General features: G+C 49.7%; 1 protein-coding gene across 1 annotated transcript in view; it reads right to left on the bottom strand.

The window, feature by feature from the left end:
* LOC138286373 (scavenger receptor cysteine-rich type 1 protein M130-like) overlaps positions 1-25,570 on the bottom strand; it is a 793,269-nt gene that overhangs the window by 238,994 nt on the left and 528,705 nt on the right. The gene's annotated exons all lie outside the window — the stretch shown is intronic.

Below are 25,570 nucleotides of genomic sequence, written 5' to 3'. Positions count from 1 at the left end.
AAGACATCTTGAAAAAGAACAGTTCTTACTACTGCACATAATCCTTAAAATAGGCTGGAGGTATTCGTTCTCTCCTCATCCGAATTTTTCTCACTCTGAAATCGCCCTCTATTAAGCACCTCCACATACCTTCCCCTGATCACCAGAACCATGCATTCTTCCTTCAGTTCCTTCACTTCTGGTATTGTTCCTCAAATCACCACCACCCATAAGCATAATTTCACTGCAGACACTTTCTTCACCACTCTCCTCACTCTCACCCCTTTTGATACACAAAGCCACCTTTCATTTATTCCACTTGTCACCATCCCCAAGCAACACATACCACTCTTGCACATCTCTCACATTAAATGACATCAAAAACCTGAAGAAAACCCTCCTCACATATCCATCCTTGACCCGATCTCCAACCTCCATAGAAGACAATCTCCTTTTGCAATTTATTTGAGGAACATCTTTTACCATGTAATCCTTCAACCATATTGGCAACAATGTGGTGGAAGGTTTGTGATACCTCATTACCTCACCATGAAAACAATGTCACACTATTTACAGTTGTGCAAAGTGCCCACACCAGATCATGTACACATTTGCTCAAATCTCCACTATTGTGATTTGCCATCTGAATAGCTCCCTTCACTAAGTGATTAGCCCTCTCAGCAGTACCATTGCACTAGGGGTTACAAAAAGTAACACAATGGTGCTGGGTATTGCACTCATTCAAAAATATCCTCATCATCATTGTCCATAGAGAGGGTATGTAGAAACCTACTCCTGCAAAGATATAGTGGCCCTCATGGTAACCACACTCATAAATTGTACAACTAACCATTTAGAACAAACACCTGCCAAGACCAAATCAAATCTGAACTCTCTCCTCAACCCTGCCCTGGGTCCAATAAAATCCATGCAAACACTATGCCATGGCTCGCCTGACTCATGGACACAGCTCTTTTCAGATTGTACGTCTACCTTGAGCCTTTTCTCACTTTCCTTGTACTAAATACAACTGTTCATTCACTTTGTAGTCTAGTCATCAAACCCTGGCCACCAAAATTCTCTTGAACTCTCCTCCTTGTTTGGCACAAATTCCCTTCAAGAGCCCTACACTCAGATAATTAATCCAAGACATTGAAGAATATAAGTCACTCTAATGTAAGCAATAGGTAGCCCATAGGACAGGGTGTATGCATTGTAATAAAAAGGTTGGGCATTTGCTTTTAACTTTTACATGACCTGGTATTGGAAAAAAAGTTTATTTGTGACTACTGTGAGGCCCCTCCCATAGGATAACACTGGGGATTCCTTATTACATTTAATAAGCTGTAATTCCGAAATGAGAGGAGGTACCTATGGAACTGTAATGATAAACAATATTTAATGGTGAAGTCAGAATTTTCATTCCAATTTTTAAAATGTCACTTTTAGAAAGTTGTTTTTATAAACAAAGGTAAATCCCCCCTTGGGTCTAGAGGGCATGTGTATAACACCTAAAGACAATAGAAAGTGCATAGGAACACAAGTAAACCTATAATGTAATATCCAATGGGCGTATATTTTCATTTATTGTGCAAAGATACTCACTCATCACGTAAGAGCTGCAACAAGAGAAAAACAGTCAATTCTAAAAATCAAAAATGCTCAGGCTAGCCCATGGTAAAGAAGACCGCATGGTTACAATCTGGATCAACAAAGATCGAGTATGTATAAGCACACCAAAAAAGCTCACACTTACACATGTGACAAATGAGACCAAATGGTGATAGTCACTATTTACAAAGTACCATTGCTCATATACATATAACAAATCAGTCCATTGTGATTGAATCCAGGCATGCAGTGGATGACTCTTCAACCCTTAAAGGGGTAAAAGGATCATCATCAGGACAGAAGAATATGCCTGAGGACAAAAGTTCATATACAAGCTGACACGAGCTACAGATAAGAAAGTTAATTAAAAGGAGACAAAAGAAAAAAAGAAAAAGTACAGCAAATTCATTATCCAATTGGAATTTATCTGGACCAAAAGAAACAAACTTGATGCAAATGTGAACCAAACCAACACATGCAAGTGACCTGTGAGGTTCTCGAAATGTAACCAACCACTTACTGAGGGTCGATGAAAACAAAAGCATGCAGATTACATAGAAAGTGTGTAAGACATGCCTAGCAGAACAAGGAATGTCCACAGGCCAGGCTTATGGGGAGTCCTGCTACCTATTTACATTCCAACGGACACATGCAGCATTCAAGGAAAATAGTTGCACACATCGTAATACAAACAATACAAAACATGCATGCGAGGAATATCACTGGTTCTGGAGCTGACTACCGATATGAAGTGAGGATAGCCACAAGAGAAATTCATGGAAATGAACCAGGAGGACTATATAGATTATACAATTAGACTTCCTGAATTCCTCCCAGATGTTCAACAGAAACACCCCACTTGAGCTTGCAGAACATCTTACTTGCTAGTGAGAGTGTGAGAAAGTCATCCTTTTGGCCCTGATCACCCCCATTTTTTGGCTGATAGTGGTGGTTACTGACTCTGACTGTGCCCTGGACTGTGATCATCAGGGCCAGAGCTCTGTTTGAAAGGTATAAGCTAATTAGGCATAATTATAATTTGCTCTGACAACCTACCTGTAAGTCTCTAGTATATGGTAAGGCATGTAGGTTTAGGGACCACAATGGAGTTAATGCATTTATCGGTGCACTTATGTGGTGTCAGATGTCATTTTAAAGGTAGCCCTGCCTTACTGGCTGCTTTTAAAATAAAATTAAACCCAAAGGCGACTTCAGAATTAAAAATACTTCCAAAGTCTTAACTCATCTTATTTTTACATATAAGCCACCCCCTAAGGTCTGCCCCAGGTGCTCCAAGGGTAGGGTGCATGTGAGAAATTTGGTCTCTAGTTGGCAGAGGTATCAACCCTGTCCAGGTAGGGACCACAGCCCTAGTCAGGGTAAGTCACAGCACAATCCAAATTATACTGTGCTCGCACTCTGATAGCTTGGCATACCAAACATGACAAGGTGACTCCTCTCAGATCAGATTTTACCACTTAAAAGTATACAAGGGAATTTCCAATGCTGGTCTATAAGAGGAGCAGGCCCCACGGTGGTAAAAAATGACTTTTGGAGGTTTTCCCCACCAGGACAGGTAAAACCTAGCACGCTGCCCAATGGGTTACCTACTGTCTGCTTTAGGGGTGACGTATATGTAATAAAAGGGGAATAGAAGTCTTGGCAAGTATTTTTAAATGCCAAGTCCAAGTGCCAGTGAAACTGCCACACAGGCCTTGCGATGACAGGCCTGAGACGTGGTTAAGGGACTACTGATGTGGGTGGCACGGTCAGTGGTTCAGTCCCACTAGTTCCATTTATTTACAGGCTCGGGGCACAACTAGTTCACTTTACTAGGGACTTACAAGTAAATTGAAAATGCCAATTGGGTGTGAGCAAATGTTAGCAGTGGTAAAGTGTGCAGAGTCCTAAAACCAGCAAAAACCAGATCAGAAAAATAGAGGGAATAGGTAAAAAGTTGGGAGAAGACCACCAGAAGGCTGTCAGGACTGACAGTGCCACATTATCATAAGCAGGGACATTGTAAAAGTTATTTTATAAGCCCTGGTGAGGAAAAAACTGCCAATGTCATGTTTCCTCATTGTGGTACAATAGCTCCATAGGCTAATACCTATTGCTAGAAAAGAGCCCAAAATGTCCTTCTTGCCAGAGTTAAATTTATTATAACTTTCCTGAAGTTACCTAAAATCAGCCCTGTGGTAGCCTTTTCGGATTTTTCAGCCTTCAATACGCTGGATCAATTTACCTTCATGAGGTATGAAGTGGCCTGGGCTGGGACAAAGAAACCATCGGGGGCAGAGAACTGCAACAGAAGATGCTGGAGCAGAAAGTGGGACAGGTGGCCAAACTGGTCTTCAAAGGAGGCAAAATACAGACTGAAGACCTCTCCCTTTTCCCGCACACACAGCGGATAATCTGTAATTAGATTAGGAGAGGGTGTGGAAGGGGAGTGTAGGGAAAGGTTAGGCACACCTGTATGAAGGCTTAGCAAACCTAAATCTCCAGGAGAATTGTTTTCCATCTTGAATTTTAGAGAACCAGTGCTTTCTGGTATTGAAATGTGCGACATTTTGCAGGAAGTGGTTATCAAAGAAGTTGGCATTCTGCATCCCTTTGGTCAGGAGTGCCCTCCTGCTTGCCAGCTCAGAAACCTAGATAAAGGTGTAAGAGCTTCCCAGCATCTCAGATCCCTGCTGTAAGAAATCACAAGAAGAAGGACTGCCCTTCTGAATCCCTGGTCTGCATCAAGAAGGACTGCACTCTTAAGGACTGCACATGCTGTACACACTTGGCTTCACCACAAAAATGACTTTGCCTTGCTTCTCTAGATTCAGGAGTGGACTCCCTGCAAGCAACAGGTACTAAGGAGTTACCAAGACTCCCCTGCATCAAGTCCTGCAAGAAGAGCCAAGCTGACCAGCGTCCAATGGCACTTTAAGGATTTGACCAGGTGCATGTGCAATGTGGGAATTGTAGTCCTAACTCCCAAGGAGCAACTCAAAGCTTCTAGAATCTTGGTTCAAGGTTGTGGACACTGCACAACTCCAAAAGAACCTTCTGGAAGAAGATCCAGAATTTTTGAGACTGTAGGAGGCTGGACTGGCTTGTAGTGAGTACCTAGGGGTACTTGCACCTTGCACCAGGCCCAGTTATCCCTTATTAGTGTATAGGGTGTCTAGCAGCATAGGCTGATAGATAATGGTAGCTTAGCAGAGCAGCATAGGCTGAACTAGGAGACGAGTGAAGCTCCTACAGTACCACTTAGTGTCATATGCACAATATCATAAGAAAACACAATACACAGATATACTAAAAATAAAGGTACTTTACTGTATTTTTATGACAATATGCCAAAAGTATCTCAGTAAGTACCCTCAGTATGAGGATAGCAAATATACACAAGATATATGTACACAATACCAAAATATGCAGTAATAGTATTAGAAAACAGTGCAAACAATGTATAGTTACAATAGGATGCAATGGGGACACATAGGGATAGGGGCAACACAAACCATATACTCCAAAAGTGAGTGCAAAGTGCACTAAAGTTCCCCAAAGGACATAGAAGTCGTGATAGGGGAATTCTGCAGGAAAGACACAAACCAACAATGCAACAATGATGGATTTCCAGTCGAGGGTACCTGTGGAACAAGGGGACCAAGTCCCAAAGTCACTAGCAAGTCGGAGATGGGTAGATGCCCAGGAAATGCCAGCTGTGGGTGCAAAGATGCTGCTACTGGACAGTAGAAGCGTAGGTTTCTGCAAGAACGACAAGGGCTAGAGACTTCCTCTTTGGAGGACGGATCCCTCACGCCGTGGAGAGTCGTGCAGAAGTGTTTTTCCGCCGAAAGACTGCCAGCAAGCCTTGCTATCTGCAAATCATGCAGTAAGGGTTTTTTGGATGCTGCTGTGGCCCAGGAGGGACCAGGATGTCGCAAATTGCGTCAGGGGACAGAGGGGGCGTCAAGCAAGACAAGGAGCCCTCTCAGCAGCAGGCAGCACCCGGAGAAGTGCCAGAAACAGGCACTACGAGGATGCGTGAAACAGTGCTCACCCGGAGTCGCACAAAGGAGTCCCACGTCGCCAGAGAACAACTTAGGAGGTCGTGCAATGCAGGTTACAGTGCCGTGGACCCAGGCTGGACTGTGCACAAAGGATTTCCGCTGGAAGTGCACGGAGGCCGGAGTAGCTGCAAAAGTCACGGTTCCCAGCAATGCAGTCTGGCGTGGGGAGGCAAGGACTTACCTCCACCAAACTTGGACTGAAGAGTCACTGGACTGTGGGAGTCACTTGGACAGAGTTGCTGGATTCAAGGGACCTCGCTCGTCGTGCTGAGAGGAGACCCAAGGTACCGGTGATGCAGTTCTTTGGTGCCTGCGGTTGCAGGGGGACGACTCCGTGCAGAGAGGAGGCAGACTACCCCCACAGCACGCACCTCCAGGAAAACAGTCGAGAAGGCGGCAGGATCAGCGTTACAGAGTTGCAGTAGTCGTCTTCGCTACTATGTTGCAGTTTTGCAGGCTTCCAGCGCGGTCAGCAGTCGATTCCTTGGCAGAAGGTGAAGAGAGAGATGCAGAGGAACTCGGATGAGCTCTTGCATTCGTTATCTAAGGAATCCCAAGAGACAGAGACCCTAAATAGCCAGAAAAGAGGGTTTGGCTACCTAGGAGAGAGGATAGGCTAGCAACACCTGAAGGAGCCTATCAGGAGGAGTCTCTGACGTCACCTGATGGCACTGGCCACTCAGAGCAGTCCAGTGTGCCAGCAGCACCTCTGTTTCCAAGATGGCAGAGGTCTGGAGCACACTGGAGGAGCTCTGGGCACCTCCCAGGGGAGGTACAGGTCAGGGGAGTGGTCACTCCCCTTTCCTTTGTCCAGTTTCGCGCCAGAGCAGGGCTAAGGGGTCCCTGAACCGGTGTAGACTGGCTTATGCAGAAATGGGCACCAAATGTGCCCATGAAAGCATTTCCAGAGGCTACTCCTCCCCTGCCTTCACACCATTTTCCAAAGGGAGAGGGTGTAACACCCTCTCTCAGAGGAAGTCCTTTGTTCTGCCATCCTGGGCCAGGCCTGGCTGGACCCCAGGAGGGCAGATGCCTGTCTGAGGGGTTGGCAGCAGCAGCTGCAGTGAAACCCCAGGAAAGGCAGTTTGGCAGTACCAGGGTCTGTGCTACAGACCACTGGGATCATGGGATTGTGCGAACTATGCCAGGATGGTATAGAGGGGGCAATTCCATGATCATAGACATATTACATGGCCATATTCGGAGTTACCATTGTGAAGCTACATATAGGTAGTGACCTATATGTAGTGCACGCGTGTAATGGTGTCCCCGCACTCACAAAGTCCGGGGAATTGGCCCTGAACAATGTGGGGGCACCTTGGCTAGTGCCAGGGTGCCCACACACTAAGTAAGTTAGCACCCAACCTTTACCAGGTAAAGGTTAGACAGATAGGTGACTTATAAGTTACTTAAGTGCAGTGTAAAATGGCTGTGAAATAACGTGGACGTTATTTCACTCAGGCTGCAGTGGCAGGCCTGTGTAAGAATTGTCAGAGCTCCCTATGGGTGGCAAAAGAAATGCTGCAGCCCATAGGGATCTCCTGGAACCCCAATACCCTGGGTACCTCAGTACCATATACTAGGGAATTATAAGAGTGTTCCAGTAAGCCAATGTAAATTGGTAAAATTGGTCACTAGCCTGTTAGTGACAATTTGAAAGAAAAGGGAGAGCATAACCACTGAGGTTCTGATTAGCAGAGCCTCAGTGAGACAGTTAGTCATAACACAGGTAACACATTCAGGCACACTTATGAGCACTGGGGCCCTGACTAGCAGGGTCCCAGTGACACATACAACTAAAACAACATATATACAGTGAAAAATGGGGGTAACATGCCAGGCAAGATGGTACTTTCCTACAGAGACGTTTAGAGCACTTGTGATAAAAGTTCCATAGGGTGACTGGCCCGTCATTCAGAGTTAAGCCTACAATGTCAAACCATGACCCTGTGTGAATTTAAGGTTTGTCCTGCTGAAGCGCAGGAGCTTTCTGCAATCAGCAAGACCTCCAGGAGTTGACTGGGGCATTGCGCTGAGCCAAGCTGCTGTAGTTGAACCGCAAGCCGGCCTGAGGAGGAGACTCGCTTGACGTCGCTTGACGTCGAGATAAAAAGCTTGATTTAGAGTTTGGTGGATGGGGTTACTCCATCACAAACGTGATGGATATCCCTTTTGCCAGATTATGATCCCTTTATATTCTATGGCAATCGTAATATAGCGGACAGGATATCCATCGCGTTTGTGGTGGAGTAACTCGTCCGCCAAACTCCAAATCAGTTCCTCAGTCTGAAGGTACAATTTTGACCTAGGCCTACCGCTCAGTGGATTCGACTTGGGCTTCATCGCTGTCAGCCTCAAGCTTTGTCCTTATCAGGTGTGACCAGATGTCCGTGGTTGGCACTTCTTGCTTTTAGGCACTGGAAAGCACATTTTGATTTAATCTATAGAAATACTTAGCTCCTGTTTCATACATTGTATTATTGTCATTTGAAAGATACACACATTCACTATTTGTATAAACTGTGCATTGTACATTTCTTATTTACTGTTTTGTTGATATGAAATGCTTTACACACCTGTCTCCTAAGTTAAGATAAACGTCTTGTGGGCTAACCTACCAAGGATTAATTTACTGAGACACTGACTTGGACCTTAGTTGTGATAGTGGCCACGTTTTAACAGAGAGACACACACTGACTTTCTGATTCGACAGAACTCTGATGGTAATGTGGGGCCAATGGGCTCTCAGATTTTGCAACTGCAATCTGAAATCAAAGACTTAAAATCTATGATTTCTAAATTAATGGATATTGTGTTACAGTGCTCATACACTTATCCATCATGGTTACCTTCCTGTCTCCTTCTTCATCTATAAACCCTACAAACCTTCACATGGATCAAGGTAATATTGAAGATAGAGATTTTTGCAGGTGGCAGGCAAAAGAGAGGTGACAAACAGGGTTGGTAGCAGGAAAGGATTAATTTATGTTATCCTGCTTTTGCAAGTAAAACATCCTGTTCTTCTAGGGCAATCCTCCTCAAGCTGAATACGCCAACCACCATTTTTGTTTCTCACAAATCTGTTTATTATGATTTTCAGCATATAATAACAGTTGACATTCAACAACTTTAGGATAAGTTGCGCAGTTACAAATTAATTGAATACACACATCCAAAGAAGATAGACGTCAAGTCAGTTTATAACTGGACCTCCAGTTAGCGTATTGAGCTATAGTTTGCCCATGCTCACATAGCACAGGATTAGCGGACATGTAGAGTTCAGAGAGAGGGTTCATATATTAGAGTCTTGAAGCCTGCAGACCACTAAAAGGACAACAGATAATTCCATTTCTCTGCAAACCATTCCTGAGGATCAGCTCGTTCATACATGTATTATTCTGTTTTTTTGCTGGCAGGTATATAGCTTAAACAAATCACAGATAACAATAAGAACATTAACAACCGCTGGCGTGCTATTTATACAGTCAATAGATTGCAATTAAATCACGCCGGGAGCCTCCCTGCATCATCCATTCGCATCAGTGGAGGACGGGAGTACATGCAAGCCACAGACACATGCTGTCCTGTTAACAACTAACCCCAACTCCAATACAGAGACCGGACCGGTCACCCAGACACCAGCACCCCCCACACGCTCCCACGCCAGTAGCAGGTGCACATCCATCTCAGCAGTTAAACTAGTTCCTCCGCCTCAGGGCCCGACCCATACTCCGCAGGCATGACAACATCTCTTCCCAGCTATCCGACAACAGATACTTGCGTAGCCCCAGCGCGTCTTCTCTTTTCAACTCCACTCCCTCCGCACCTGCCCACTCCTCAAATGAATACTGCCAGGCCTGTTCAGCTAGTGGGTCGGCTGACTTCCACCTACGAGTGATCAGCCGCTTAGCCGTTATCAGGCCCAGGTCCATAAATCGCACCGCAGCTCTATGCCGCTCGCCCCTGGAAAAAAGGCCCGGCACACATGCCTCCCAGGTGAATGGAACTGGATGCGACGTGCACTCCGACAGGCAGCCCACCACTGCCCTCCAGAAGCAGCCCAAGCATGGGCAGGACCACAGCATGTGTATCATGTCTGCATCTATATAAGAACAGCTGGGGCAGGCTGCATCTTGACGAGCAAAGTATCTGTTCACTCGGGCTGGAGTGAGGTAGGCCCTGTAAATTATATAAAATTGGATCAGGTGAAATCTAGAGTTGCGAGGTATATTAATGTGGCCAGAGAGGGCTGATTTCCACTACACATCTGTGACTGAGACGGTTGCATCCCCTTCCCAGGCCGCGCGCAGCGCATCACATTCTAGGGCTGTGTGCGTGCGCAGCGCATCAGTAAACCATCTAATCAGGTGCCGCCCCTGCCCCATCACCTGTATGTACTGTATCAGCAAATGCGTGGGAGGGGCTACTGACATGTCGCCCCACCTGGATGCTAAAGACCTCAACAACGAGTTATATAACAGAAACTGTCCTGCTGGCAGCCCGACTCCTGAACCAGTGTAGGAAACGGAATTAGCTTACTATCATCATTGAGGTGTATATAACTCCACCGCATGCCACGCACACAGCTCAGAGCCCGACGTAATCTTAAAGCCGTGAGGAGTACCCAACAACGCCAAGGCTGGAGCAAATGGGACCACCCCCCCAGTGAGGCGTAGGGACCTATGATAACAGCTACAAGCCACCTAAAGGAATAGTTGTCCCGGCAATGGCACCCGCGCGAGTGGGTGAAATAAGTGCGACACCTGCATTAGGGACCAGGGGCCTTCCGTGGTTGCTGTGTCAGTGAGATGTAGACCCGCCAGCCATTTGGACACCCATTGGAGCTGAGAGGCCAGGTAGTAGTGCTCTAAATTAGGAACCGCCAAGCCACCTTTCTCCAGCGGCAGATACAGCTTTTTCAGAGCAACTCTGCAGCGGCCTCCATTCCAAATGAATTCCCTCAACGTAGACTCCAGACTCCTAAAAAAGCTGGGGGGGGATATAGTGCAGGAGGTTAGAAAAGTAATATAATAGGCGCGGTAAGACTATGATTTTTAGAAGCGCTATCCTGCCTGCCACCGACAGCGGCAGCGTCTGCCAGAAAGCCATCTGGGGTTTGATCGAAGACACCGCTCTCTTAAGGTTTCCATCAACTAGGACTCCCTCCCGGTGATAAATACGGATTCCTAGGTATCTGAATGTATATGGCTGCCATGGGACAATACTCCCAGCAAGACAAAGCTCTGGGTTCGGAAGCGTAGATTCAAAGGGGAAGAGGCATGATTTGGACCAATTGACCCTGAGGCCAGAGAACAAAGCAAATCGCTGCACCAGGGTCCCGACCTCTGGGGGGATTCCCGTAATATCCCTGAAATTCAAAAAAAGGTCATCAGCATACAGCGACGCCACGTGCAGGCCATCCCCCAGGGTAGTACCCCAATCAATCCCCTTATCACGCAAAGCCGCTGCCAGTGGCTCCTTGGCAAGGGAAAACAGTAACGGGGAAAGAGGGCAACCGTGCCTCGTACCTCTGCACACATTGACGGACTCTGATACAATGCCTCCCAGCTTAATCCGGACCTGAGGTTTAGTGTATAGTAACTTAACCATCCGAGTGAAGTGGGGTCCAATGCCAAACCGCCGCAAGACTCTGAATAGATAGGGCCACTCTAGAGAATGGCCTTCTCCAAGTCAAGGACAAGACATCCTGCACGCAGCCAGCCCCGTCTCCCATAGTGCATGATGCAAAACAGCCGCCTGATGTTGTGCGACGTATCCCTCGCCGGCACAAACCCATTCCGAACCGGGTGTGCCAGGTCCGGCATTACAGGCGCAAGACGCATTGCCAACGTTTTGGCCAGTATTTTATAGTCTGTGTTGAGCATCGCTAGCGGCCGGTACGAGAACAACTCCACCGGGTCCTTACCAGGTTTGGGAAGGGACACCAGCAACGCCTCCCTCTGAGATGTCATCCAACATCCCCTCTGCACTACCTCCTCATAAACGCGGAGTAACTTGGGCACCAGAATTGAAGTAAATGCCTTGTAAAAGTCAGCCAGCAGACCGCCCGGGCCCGGTGTTCTGCCAGACGCTAGCTCACGAATACTGTCCTGTATCTCAATTAGATCAAGAGGCTCCTCCAGTGCCCTCCCCTGGTCCTCCGTCAGACATGGGAGTTCCACAACAGCGAGAAACTCGTTACAAGACTATCAGGGGATAGCACCCTTGAGGCATATAGCGCCTGGTAATGCAGCATAAACGCAGAATGGATTTCCTCAGGCGAATGCACCAGATCACCAGCCTCCGCGTGAACCTCCATAACCGGGCCATGATCGCGGTCACCACTAACCAGCCAGGCCAGAAGTCTGCCCGACTTATCTGACGCAGCATGCAGTCGCGCTGAGTACGCAGCATAATTCAGATGACGCAGACGTTCAAGCAGCGACAAACATTCAGCACGGGCCTCGGACAACAATGCCTCCTCTGCGAGGCTCCTAGCAGCCTCCCTCTCTAGGCGCAGTGAGCCTCGCTCTATACGAGTCAGGTCCTGCTCAATCGAGCAGCGCAAATTCCACTGAGTCCCCAGGCAGTGACCTCGGATGAAGACCTTAAAGGCATCCCACTCCAACAAGCCCGAAGAGGCAGTACCATCATTATGCTAAAAAAATTCAGGGATCGCCGTGTCCAGTGATGCCTTAAAAGCGGCATCCTCTAAGAGCTCAGGCTTAAGTTTCCGGGTAGGGACAGGTGGGGGGTTGTGATCTGAGTGCGTGCGCCCCAGATAATCTACGCCTACTACCGCAGAGGCCAAATTCCGCGTGCAGAGCATCCTATCCAGACGCACATGCAGGGAGTGCGGAGCAGAATAGTACGAGTAAACTCTGTCTGCAGCATGCCCCTGCCGCCATATATCTGCCAGGTGCCAGTGTTGCGTCCAATTCACCAACCCACGAGCGGCTGTCACAGCAGGGGACGTAGGCAATGGGGGGAAGGAACGATCTAAGCCAATATCTAGCACACTGTTAAAATCCCCTCCCAGTAACCAAAGGTAGTCACTCCAACCCGCCAGGTGGTGGGATAAATTATGCAGAAAGGAAGCCTGGTCCACATTTGGGGCATAGATAGAGCCCAGTACTATGGCCCAGCCCGCAAGCCTCCACGGACCAGGGCAAATCTCCCTTGCGAATCTATGACCTGCTCCTCTGCTACAAAGGGGACACCTGCCTTAATCCAGATCAGGGCACCCCTGGCGGAAGTGTAGTGACCAGTTGCATACAGTTGCCCTCTCCAGCACTGCCGCAAGCGGGGGAGCTCCGAGAGCACCAAGTGGGTCTCCTGCAAAAAAGCGAGATGGACTGAGTGCCTTTTAAGATATGAATATATAGAGTACCTGCGCCTAAGCGTATGTATGGCGTGCATGTTCCAAGGGATCGCGATATATGGATTCATGGTCTCATAAGTCTGGCACGCCCGCCCCCCACCCATCCCACCCTCAAGCGTAGTACTACGCGTGCAGCAGAAGACTCCCAGCACCCAGTCAGACGCTCTGTATGTAGCCTCCAGCAGAACCAGAACAAAACCAATACCATCAGAGCAGATAAACAACCGGTCTCTGCCCAAACCCAACAACTTGGACATTCAAAATCGTAACCACACATTCTAATTCTCCGTTATCAAGTCAAATCAAATCTCAAACATTTATGAAGCGCGCTACTCACCCGTGAGGGTCTTAAGGTGCTAGGGGGATGGGGTTACTGCTGCTCGAAGAGCCAGGTCTTGTGTTGCCTCCGGAATGCGAGGTGGTCCTGGGTGGTCCTGAGGTTGGTGGGGAGGGAATTCCATGTCTTGGCCGCCAGGTAGGAGAAGGATTTTCCACCTGCCGTGGTGCGGCGGATGCGAGGGACGGCGGCGAGAGCGAGGTTGGCGGAGCGAAGTTGACAGGTGGGCGTGTAGGAACTGAGGTGACGGTTGAGGTATTCAGTCCCTTGTTGTGGAGGGCTTTGTGTGTGTGGGTGAGGAGTTGGAAGGTGATCCTTTTGTTGACGGGAAGCCAGTGCAGGTGTCTCAGGTGGGCGGAGATGTGGCTGTTGCGGGGTATGTCAAGGATGAGGCGGGCGGAGGCGTTTTGAATTCGCTGCAGACGTTTCTGGAGTTTAGCGGTGGTTCCTGCGTATAGGGTGTTGCCGTAGTCCAGGCGGCTCGTGACGAGGGCGTGGGTCACGGTCTTTCTGGTGTCGGCGGGGACAGGAGAGTGGGGTAGGCCAAATCACACAAGGAAACAAAGAAACAAACACTCACTAAGCCAGTCGAACCGGCTATAGTGGATAACAGAGGGGGGGGGCAGCGGCTGGCTGCAGTCATGAACAGCAAACGGAGACAGCTACAGTACCAGCAACAGCCTACTCAGCCTACCCAGAAGAGTTTTCCATGCCTGGCAGCTGGGCCAACTATCAGTACATGCTAAGCAATATATCCTCTTCGTAGATCAGACAGCCCATTACTCCAAGCAGATGGTTACAGCATTGCCGGGTCATCCAAATCGGCCCCTGCAGGGCCTAAAAAAGTTTGTCCGCAGTGGCAGGTGTTACAGACGGGCACTCCGTGAAGCCCAACTCCGAGAGCCTATCTGGCGTGGCAGGTCGGTCACTGGACGGCTGTGAAATTTCAGTCTCCCATTCCGACGCTGCCAGCGATGCACTAATGGCCACAGCCGAGTGTATCGCCTCACGCCGCTCCTGCATGAGCTTTTCCAGGTCAGGAGCATGGGTCGCGGCCCCTGTGGTCGCACCACCGCCCTTCCGGCCACGCCTTTCCCGATTGTGTCTGCTCTTTGATACGGGTGGGTTTCTCTCCACTTTACGGCTTGAGGTGCGACCTTTTGTCTCCAACCACTCCCACGCCGCTTCTGGTGTGGTGAAGAAGTGTAACTTATTCTCAGCCACGATGCGGAGTTTGGTGGGGAATAGTAGAGAGTATTCCAGGCTCAGAGCTCGAGTCTACGCTTCAAGGGCATGTAGGAGGCACGGTCCTTTTGTACCGCCAGAGTATAGTCCGGAAACAGCATTATTTGTGCATCATCCACTCGAGGTGGCGGGGAGGATCTCACAGTTTCAAGGATAATTTCTCGATCCGCATAGTGGAGTAAGCAAATTATAAAAGGACGAGGGACACTTCCCAGAGGCATTGGCCAAGTGGGGATTCGATGAGCCCGCTCCACCGAAAAAAAGGGGGTTAGTGTACCAGCCGGTACCAGTCCCCGAAGCCAGTTCTCAGAGTATGCCACCGCGTTGCGGTCCTCCGCGCCTTCCGGTAATCCAACCACCCATATGTTATTTCTTCTGGTGCGGCCCTCCGCGTCTTCCACTCGACGCTCTAGCTCCGCCACACGCGTCAAAGCATCCCCCACTGCAGCCTCCAAGTGGAACGCCATCAGCGTCAGCTCATCCACTCGCGCCTCTATTGTACCTGTTTTATCCACCAGCTTGCGGTGGTCAGCGTGTAGCAGGACACGCTCACTAGCTACCTTGTCAATCTTAGCTTTCAAAGATGTGCGAGCCCGCTCCAACGAGTCGCCAATGCGTTCCACCGCAGCCAGCTCAGCATCCAACTTCTGGCTGTCTTGCGCCGCAGCATCTTGCGACCTCCCAGCTCCAGTGCCAGAGTGAAGACAGCCCGTCCCCGCCATGATCAAGGCCGTTGCAGGTTCCAATCAATGCTCCTCTGCTCACCAGCCGACACACCACCAGCTTTGGCAGTCCAGAGCCCCTTAACACCCTCAGCTTGCACGGAAGTATCAGGCCAGGGGACCGTTGCAACCAATGCGGCAGTCCTGCAGCAAAGTGGGCCCTCCAGGACAGCCTCCAGCTCCACACCGTTAGCTACAGCACCGGCTAGGTTCCTCAGCACCAAGTACCAAAAGGGAACGACTCCCCGCCGCTGACTTCGTGGCCGGTAACAAATCCGCCGCCCATCCGAATCAGGCTGGGCCCACTTGCTTGCACGCCCAGGCCGGCACTGTGCAGCAGCACGAGCAGCCCAGCCCTCCGTTGCTCCGGGTGCCTTTTTTCCACCGTCTGCCACCAGGTCACTGGGTACCAGTTCCAGGCCTCTAGGACCCCAGGCAAGCACTTGAGGCAGGGACAGGCCAGCAATCTAGGCTGCGCGGTCAGCAGGCCCGGCCCTCCCCGCAGCACCTGAGTGCCCCGTGCGGGAGGCCGGCACCCCCAACCACGCGCCTACCAGTTTTTTAGGCTCCTCTTCGCCCCGATGGGGCACCGTCTACTTGGGGGCCCCCTGCAGGCAGGCTCTCGTGACCGGGCCCCGACGCTCTCACGTGACACAGTGTATCCGCACCCGCCGCTCACCCGAGCTCGGCGGGCTGCAGACCCACGTGGGCCCCGCCCAAATCCGCTCTGCGCTGCTCCGGAGAGTTGGTGCCCAGTCCCGCCACAACCCTGGGCCCCTCTGCTGCTTAGCACCTCCTCTGGCCAGGCTCCGCTGGCCTCCGATCCCCCATGTGGCGTCGGATAAGCCGGGCGAGACGCAGAGCTTCTTCAGCTCGCGTCCGCCATTGATGCCGGCTTGGCCACGCCACCCCGAATAGGCCAACCACCATTTGCAACTCTTGCATATGCAAGCCACTTCCCCACCTATGCATCTTTGTCTAGAGAGAAATTTACCTGACTAAAGTTCCCGAATTGCAATCAAACAGACACATTAATGAAGATGCAGAATCACTTGCAAATGAAGTAATACTTTGGATTAGAAATGTGCAGCATTGATATTTGTTAGAAAATAGGTCATTAGCTATGTGGCCTACACAAGTAATGGGTCCACATTTGTCCTCCACTGGGAACCAAACGCCCTATTGTAGTGCATGACTCTCATATGGTAGCATTGCAGAGCAGTCCAAGGCGTACTCAGAGGAGGTGGTGTGGGCTGGTAATCACCATTCTCAAGTACACAATAATAACACTCAATAAATGATTGTCCAGTCTGTGTTTTTCTTCTTGAAAAAGTAAAAAGTAAATTTATTACACACACACTACTCAAGATTATTTACAAAAATACACATGCTGATGGCAATACTTCTGTGTGACATTGTGTAACCGTTCTTGTCTCTCCCACAGGGAGCTTTAGACCAACAAACTACGTCAAAAGTATTCATGTGTATTAAATATGCTACATCTGAGTATAACTTGTAGTGAGAGCACTTAATACTGACAATAAAGCATATCTACTTCGATCACAAGTGGATGTCAGTCTCATTATTCAAATAGAGCAGTTGCAAACATATGTTAGAGGCATGTTCGACTGTTGTATGCTATTAAGATTACCATTAGCATGAATTACACAATTTAATAATTACATCCTTTTGTAATTATAGACTTTCACACTGTGTTCTCATAGTCAACATTAAAACATTCAGCATAATGCTGCACAGGTTCTTAAAGGATGTGTAATGACAACCCTTCACCCATAGAGAGTGTCTGCCAACATAAAGACTTTAATTATGTCACTGTAGACCACAATCACTGTAGCTATACTCTCGGCCCCTAGGAGGCTTAGCATTCCCAGTTGAGCAAAAGCTCCAGCCTAGGGACTGCTTGAAAACCTAATAAAACCCTCAAGGGGTTATCATTGTACAGTTCTACCCTACTTAGGTTGAGGACACAAAGCATCTTGATGAGGGAGGCTGTACTGCTCCGGCCGCTCCCCCTGTCCATGTGCTTTCCATTGATGGTAACCCGTCCCCCTGGGGTCACCACAATGCTAAAACAAAGGAATTTAATACAATGGATGCGGCCAGGCCCAGCAGGGCATTATGGGACCCTCCTCTGGGAGCATACATATCAGATAAGCGGCTCTCCCACTGTTTTGGGGAGAGCCACTGTGCATTCCTTTGTTTATATGTTCCTAATGGCAGCCTTGCGCTGTGGTTTTATTGCTGCATGATTTTCTTAAATGGAGATCAGCTCGGGAAACCCACCCTCAGAAGCTATCGGTGGCTTGCCACCTGGGTACCACGCTGGTGTGTGACTGATGAGAGCCAGCACCATCACTTGGGTCTGCTCAGTCGGCCTTCCTGGTCCAGTGCGGATACCTTGGGGCTCAGGGATGGGGTCCTGGATTCCCCTCCTCTCCTCCAGAGGGGAGTGTGATGGCGCTTCCTCAGCTTGTTGTCTTCTCAGGGCCCAGGATTGGCCCCCTCCATTGAAAGTGACAATACTTTCCCACTCTGGCATTCCTTACAGGGCCTAGGGATGGGGTCCTAGGCCCCTTCCACCAATGCGGGGATGTGACTGAGCTCCCTCACCTTCATCATCTTTGGGGCCCAAGGATGGGGTCCTGTGCCCCCTTTGCACTGCCACAGAGGGAGTGCGACAGCACCCCCTCATCTCTCAACATCACGGGCCCAAGGATTGGGTCCTGAACCCCCTCTCGATATCGTAGGGAAGCAAAATTGCACTTCCACCTATAGTTTCTTCTTTTTGGGGGCAGCCTCTGGGCCCCAGCCCATCCCAAAGGCAGAAATCAAATATGCCGCCACTTGACGAATCTTCACAGAATTTTTCAGAAAAAGTGTAAAGTTGGGTCTTATTGTGTATGCAAACTTTTGTGATGATCCATCAAGTGGGAGCCGAGAAAAAGTGCAGGTCAAAAACATTTGTTTCCCATGTTAATTTCCATAGACATCTCTACAGCCCGAACCACTGGACGGAATTACACCAAAGTTGGCAGAAAGCTAACATTTGGTCCCCAGATCACCTTTTATCATGTTTGGTATACATCAGTTCAGTAGTTTAAGAGATAATAAAGGAAATCCAATTTTGCATGTCTAATGTCTTGATGACTTGGCAAATACTCCTGCTGATATCTGATTGGCTGTTGAAACTTTAATACATATATATTATAGGTAGTTGTAATGAGGACTTAGGCCCTCATTCTGACCCTGGCGGATTGAATCCGCCAGGGCCGAGGGCAGCGAATGCACCGCCAACAGGCTGGCGGTGCATTCATGGGCATTCTGACCGCGGCGGTAACGCCGCGGTCAGAAACGGGAAACCAGCGGTCTCCCGCCGGTTTCCCGCTGCCCATGGGAATCCTCCATGGCGGCGCAGCAAGCTGCGCCGCCATGGGGATTCCGACCCCCTTCCCGCCAGCCTGGTTCTGGCGGTTTACACCGCCAGAACCTGGCTGGCGGGAACGGGTGTCGTGGGGCCCCTGGGGGCCCCTGCAGTGCCCATGCCAATGGCATGGGCACTGCAGGGGCCCCCTAACAGGGCCCCACATTGCTTTACAGTGTCTGCTTAGCAGACACTGAAAAGCGCGACGGGTGCCACAGCACCCGTCGCACACCTTCCACTCCGCCGGCTCCATTCGGAGCCGGCATCCTCGTGGAAGGCGCTTTCCCGCTGGGCCGGCGGGCGATCTTTTGCAGATCGCCCGCCGGCCCAGCGGGAAAGTTGAAATGCCCCCCGCGGTCTTCTGACCGCGGGGCGGTGTTTGGGCGGTTTCCGCCCGGCGGGCGGCGTCCGCCGCCCGTCCGGGTCGGAATGAGGCCCTTAGTTTCTAGAGAAAGAGCACTTTTGTTGTGCCTATAACTTTGGCGCCCCTTAACGAATCTTCACAAAACTTTCAAAACGTATACTTTGCTCAGTTTAGCTTCTGTCGAGAACTTTTAGGGGTGATTTGTAAGGTGGGGGCTGAGAAAATGGGGGGTCCCAGAATGCATTTTCCCCATTAATATTTCCATAGGACCTTTAGACACGCCTACAGCCTGAACCAATGAACTGAACAACACCAAATTTGGCACGATGCTAGATTCTGTTACACAGATTACGCTTTTTGTGATGTGGTGCAAACCTGTTCAGTAGTTTCAGAAAGATTTAAGGCCAAAAAATATTGATATGTAGTCCCTTATTATGCACCTGGTAGAAAACACCGTCGACCGCCGAGGCAACGGCGTACAGAAGACTGCCATTGGCGTTGAACAGAAACCCGCCATATAATGATGCAAAAATATCAATCCGACAAAAATCACCCTGCCACCAGTCACCGCCAGGACCTTCTCGGCGAAAATGCTGGACCTCCCACACCGCCGAGCACACAAACACCCCGCTCTTCAAATAATGAAGCACAAATCACAGTGGCGGTCAGTGGAATCGGAATGACCATTGGTGGTGCAGACCCCCACGGGCGGCAAGTGGACCCAACAGCAAGAAATGCATACATTGGATAACTTTGAAAGCCACACACCTGACACACATCCACAAGACTATAAAACACTCACAGACACACACCACGATGCTTTGCAACAAAAGTAGGCAAACTAATACAGAGAACACCAGAAGTAGACACCGAACGCCACAATCCACGATACCTACACCCAACCACACAAGAGCACCCTCACTTAGATCCACACAAGACACCATTCACAACACTCACCATGGCACCCCCACACACCCACGCTTCACAGAAAGGGAGCTAAGGACCATGGTGGATGAGATCCTGAAGGTCGAGCCACAACTATTCTGGGCACAGGTCTAGCACACACCCATCGCCAGGAAGATGGGGCTATGGCAGAAAATAGTCAACAGGGTCAATGCAGTGGGACACCATCCACACACCTAGGACGACATCCACAAGAAATGGAATGACCTGCATGGGAAGGTCAGGTCCACGGCGTCCAGGCACCACATTGGTGTCCAGAAGAATGGTGGAGGACCTCCACCAACACCATCCGACTACACTGACTGGGAGGAAAAGGTACTGGCCATCCTGCACCCTGAGGGACTCACTGGACTCATTAGAGGAATGGATTCTGGTAAGTCATCTACAATTACCCCATATCCATCAGACCTGGAATGCATGCACCACCCCACCCTTCCAACTACCACCAGGACCACAACCCCACCCAGGCCACAAGCACTTAATCCAGTCCCCCGGCATGCCCACAAACCCACTAACAGGCCCGCACCCCTCCCCCTGTGCACCCCTGCAAGGAAACCCAATACCTACAGCACCCACAATGCACTTCCACATCCTAAGCAAAAAGCAAAGCTGACCTCACAAAAACATCCTGCATGGCCCCAAAGTGTGTAACCTGCACAAAACCGCCCAGGCCTGTGCACCCCATCCGACCATGCTAATGTAACAGACATGTCCATTCCTCCCAACAGGCACCACCATCCATGCCACCCTGACGGACAGGACAAGGAGTGGCAGTGCCCCGCAGGGAGACAGAGGCACCTCCCAGGACACTGGCGATGGAACCCTGGACACTGACAATCTCCCTGGCCCCTCACACAGTCCTGGACTGTCACCATCCAGCAGCCCCACCCAGGATACGACTGACACCCCTACCACCCAGTCAACAACATCAGCCCAGGGCAACCATCCCCACACCTGTGTATCTAGGCCACAGACTGGTGGAACACAAGTACAGTGGCCACAGTCACCCCCTACCAACAGGCAGGAAGGCGATGGCCCCAGTACAAGTGGTACCACCAGACCTGTGCAGGGGACACAGGCACAGGGGGCTAGGCCCAGTGGGAGGGCATCCCTGGTCCAGGGGGGAGGCCACAGGATGGATGTTGCACCCCATGATGTGATCTCTGAGGTCCTGGGAGCATATCACCATACCCTGGACAGACTGGCCCAGATAGTATCCACCCTGGAGCAGAGTCAGAGGATGCAGCAAGCACACCACCAAGAGGCCATGGAGCAGTGGAAACTTGTAGGAAAGTACCATCTTGCCTGGCATGTTACCCCCATTTTTCACTGTATATATGTTGTTTTAGTTGTATGTGTCACTGGGACCCTGGTAACCCAGGGCCCCAGTGCTCATAAGTGTGCCTGAATGTGTTACCTGTGTAGTGACTAACTGTCTCACTGAGGCTCTGCTAATCAGAACCTCAGTGGTTATGCTCTCTCATTTCTTTCCAAATTGTCACTAACAGGCTAGTGACCATTTTTACCAATTTACATTGGCTTACTGGAACACCCTTATAATTCCCTAGTATATGGTACTGAGGTACCCAGGGTATTGGGGTTCCAGGAGATCCCTATGGGCTGCAGCATTTCTTTTGCCACCCATAGGGAGCTCTGACAATTCTTACACAGGCCTGCCGCTGCAGCCTGAGTGAAATAACGTCCACATTATTTCACAGCCATTTTACACTGCACTTAAGTAACTTATAAGTCACCTATATGTCTAACCTTTACCTGGTAAAGGTTGGGTGCAAAGTTACTTAGTGTGAGGGCACCCTGGCACTAGCCAAGGTGCCCCCACATTGTTCAGAGCCAATTCCCTGAACTTTGTGAGTGCGGGGACACCATTACACGCGTGCACTACATATAGGTCACTACCTATATGTAGCTTCACCATGGTAACTCCGAATATGGCCATGTAACATGTCTATGATCATGGAATTGCCCCCTCTATACCATCCTGGCATAGTTGGCACAATCCCATGATCCCAGTGGTCTGTAGCACAGACCCTGGTACTGCCAAACTGCCCTTCCTGGGGTTTCACCGCAGCTGCTGCTGCTGCCAACCCCTCAGACAGGCAGCTGCCCTCCTGGGGTCCAGCCAGGCCTGGCCCAGGATGGCAGAACAAAGAACTTCCTCTGAGAGAGGGTGTGACACCCTCTCCCTTTGGAAAATGGTGTGAAGGCAGGGGAGGAGTAGCCTCCCCCAGCCTCTGGAAATGCTTTGTTGGGCACAGATGTGCCCAATTCTGCATAAGCCAGTCTACACCGGTTCAGGGACCCCTTAGCCCCTGCTCTGGCGCGAAACTGGACAAAGGAAAGGGGAGTGACCACTCCCCTGACCTGCACCTCCCCTGGGAGGTGTCCAGAGCTCCTCCAGTGTGCTCCAGACCTCTGCCATCTTGGAAACAGAGGTGCTGCTGGCACACTGGACTGCTCTGAGTGGCCAGTGCCACCAGGTGACGTCAGAGACTCCTGCTGATAGGCTCCTTCAGGTGTTAGTAGCCTATCCTCTCTCCTAGGTAGCCAAACCCTCTTTTCTGGCTATTTAGGGTCTCTGTCTCTGGGGAAACTTTAGATAACGAATGCATGAGCTCAGCCGAGTTCCTCTGCATCTCCCTCTTCACCTTCTGATAAGGAATCGACCGCTGACCGCGCTGGAAGCCTGCAAACCTGCAACATAGTAGCAAAGACGACTACTGCAACTCTGTAACGCTGATCCTGCCGCCTTCTCGACTGTTTTCCTGCTTGTGCATGCTGTGGGGGTAGCCTGCCTCCTCTCTGCACCAGAAGCTCCGAAGAAATCTCCCGTGGGTCGACGGAATCTTCCCCCTGCAACCGCAGGCACCAAAAAGCTGCATTACCGGTCCCTTGGGTCTCCTCTCAGCACGACGAGCGAGGTCCCTCGAATCCAGCGACGCTGTCCAAGTGACCCCCACAGTCCAGTGACTCTTCAGCCCAAGTTTGGTGGAGGTAAGTCCTTGCCTCACCTCGCTGGGCTGCATTGCTGGGAACCGCAACTTTGCAGCTACTCCGCCCCTGTGCACTTCCGGCGGAAATCCTTCGTGCACAGCCAAGCCTGGGTCCACAGCACTCTAACCTGCATTGCACGACTTTCTAAGTTGGTCTCCGGCGACGTGGGACTCCTTTGTGCAACTTCGGCGAGCACCGTTTCACGCATCCTCGTAGTGCCTGTTTCTGGCACTTCTCCGGGTGCTACCTGCTTCAGTGAGGGGTCTTTGTCTTGCTCGACGTCCCTTCTCTCTGCAGGTCCAATTTGCGACCTCCTGGTCCCTTCTGGGCCCCAGCAGCGTCCAAAAACGCTAAACGCACGATTTGCGTGTAGCAAGGCTTGTTGGCGTCTTTCCGGCGGGAAAACACTTCTGCACGACTCTCCAAGGCGAGATGGATCCGTCCACCAAAGGGGAAGTCTCTAGCCCTTTTTGTTTCTGCAGAAACCTCAGCTTCTTCTGTCCAGTCGAAGCTTCTTTGAACCCGCAGCTGGCATTTCCTGGGCATCTGCCCATCTCCGACTTGCTTGTGACTTTTGGACTTGGTCCCCTTGTTCCACAGGTACCCTAGATTGGAAATCCACAGTTGTTGCATTGCTGGTTTGTGTCTTTCCTGCATTATTCCTCTAACACGACTCTTTTGTCCTTAGGGGAACTTTAGTGCACTTTGCACTCACTTTTCAGGGTCTTGGGGAGGGTTATTTTGCTAACTCTCACTATTTTCTAATAGTCCCAGCGACCCTCTCCAAGGTCACATAGGTTTGGGGTCCATTCGTGGTTCGCATTCCACTTCTGGAGTATATGGTTTGTGTTGCCCCTATCCCTATGTTTCCCCATTGCATCCTATTGTAACTATACATTGTTTGCACTGTTTTCTAAGACTATACTGCATATTTTTGCTATTGTGTATATATATCTTGTGTATATTTCCTATCCTCTCACTGAGGGTACACTCTAAGATACTTTGGCATATTGTCATAAAAATAAAGTACCTTTATTTTTAGTATAACTGTGTATTGTGTTTTCTTATGATATTGTGCATATGACACTAAGTGGTACTGTAGTAGCTTCACACGTCTCCTAGTTCAGCCTAAGCTGCTCTGCTAAGCTACCATTATCTATCAGCCTAAGCTGCTAGACACCCTATACACTAATAAGGGATAACTGGGCCTGGTGCAAGGTGCAAGTACCCCTTGGTACTCACTACAAGCCAGTCCAGCCTCCTACAATACCCATGGTGGCAGCAGCAGTATTCCCCATAGTCATCCTGCAAAAGAGCATGATTCCAGGAATCTGCACAAGATAGTTCCCCCTTATAAGGAGGGGGATGACATTAACAAGTGGTTTGCTGCACTTGAGAGGGCCTGTGTTGTACAGGATGTCCCTCAAAGGCAGTGGGCTGCTATCCTATGGCTATCATTTAGTGGAAAAGGTAGGGATAGGCTCCTTACTGTGAAAGAAAATGATGCTAATAATTTCCAAGTTCTTAAGAATGCACTCCTGGATGGTTATGGCTTAACCACTGAACAGTACAGGATAAAGTTCAGAGAGACCAAAAAGGAGTCTTCACAAGACTGGGTTGATTTCATTGACCAGGCAGTGAAGGCCTTGGAGGGGTGGTTACATGGCAGTAAAGTTACTGATTATGACAGCCTGTATAACTTGATCCTGAGAGAGCATATTCTTAATAATTGTGTGTCTGATTTGTTGCACCAGTACTTGGTGGACTCTGATCTGACCTCTCCCCAAGAATTGGGAAAGAAGGCAGACAAATGGGTCAGAACAAGAGTGAACAGAAAAGTTCATACAGGGGGTGACAAAGATGGCAACAAAAAGAAGGATGGTAAGTCTTCAGACAAGGGTGGGGACAAATCTAAAAATGAGTCTTCATCAGGCCCACAAAAACACTCTGGTGGGGGTGGTGGGTCCAAATCCTCCTTTAATCAGAACAAGGAAAAGAAACCATGGTGCTATTTATGTAAAATAAAAGGCCATTGGACAACAGATCCCAGTTGTCCAAAGAAAGGCACCACAGCTCCTACCACTACAACCCCTACTGCTACACCTAGTGTCCCTACTAATAGCAGTGGTGGTGGGAGCAAACCTACTAATAGCCAATCCAAGGGAGTAGCTGGGCTCACTTTTGGTAATTTAGTTGGGGTTGGTCTGATTAGGGAGACCACAGAGGCTACTTTAGTCTCTGAAGGGGCTATTGATTTAGCCACTTTGGTTGCTTGCCCCCATAACTTGGAGAAGTACAAGCAACTAACCCTAATAAATGGTGTTGAGGTCCAGGCCTACAGGGACACAGGTGCCAGTGTCACAATGGTGATTGAGAAACTGGTGCACCCTGAACAACACATACTTGGACACCAGTACCAAGTAACCGATGCTCACAACATAACACAA

Source organism: Pleurodeles waltl, chromosome 3_2 (genome assembly GCF_031143425.1).
Source record: "Pleurodeles waltl isolate 20211129_DDA chromosome 3_2, aPleWal1.hap1.20221129, whole genome shotgun sequence".
In the NCBI taxonomy this organism is placed as follows: domain Eukaryota; kingdom Metazoa; phylum Chordata; class Amphibia; order Caudata; family Salamandridae; genus Pleurodeles; species Pleurodeles waltl.
The sequence above is the reverse complement of the archived record's forward strand: the minus strand, read 5'-3'. Positions and strand labels throughout refer to the sequence as shown.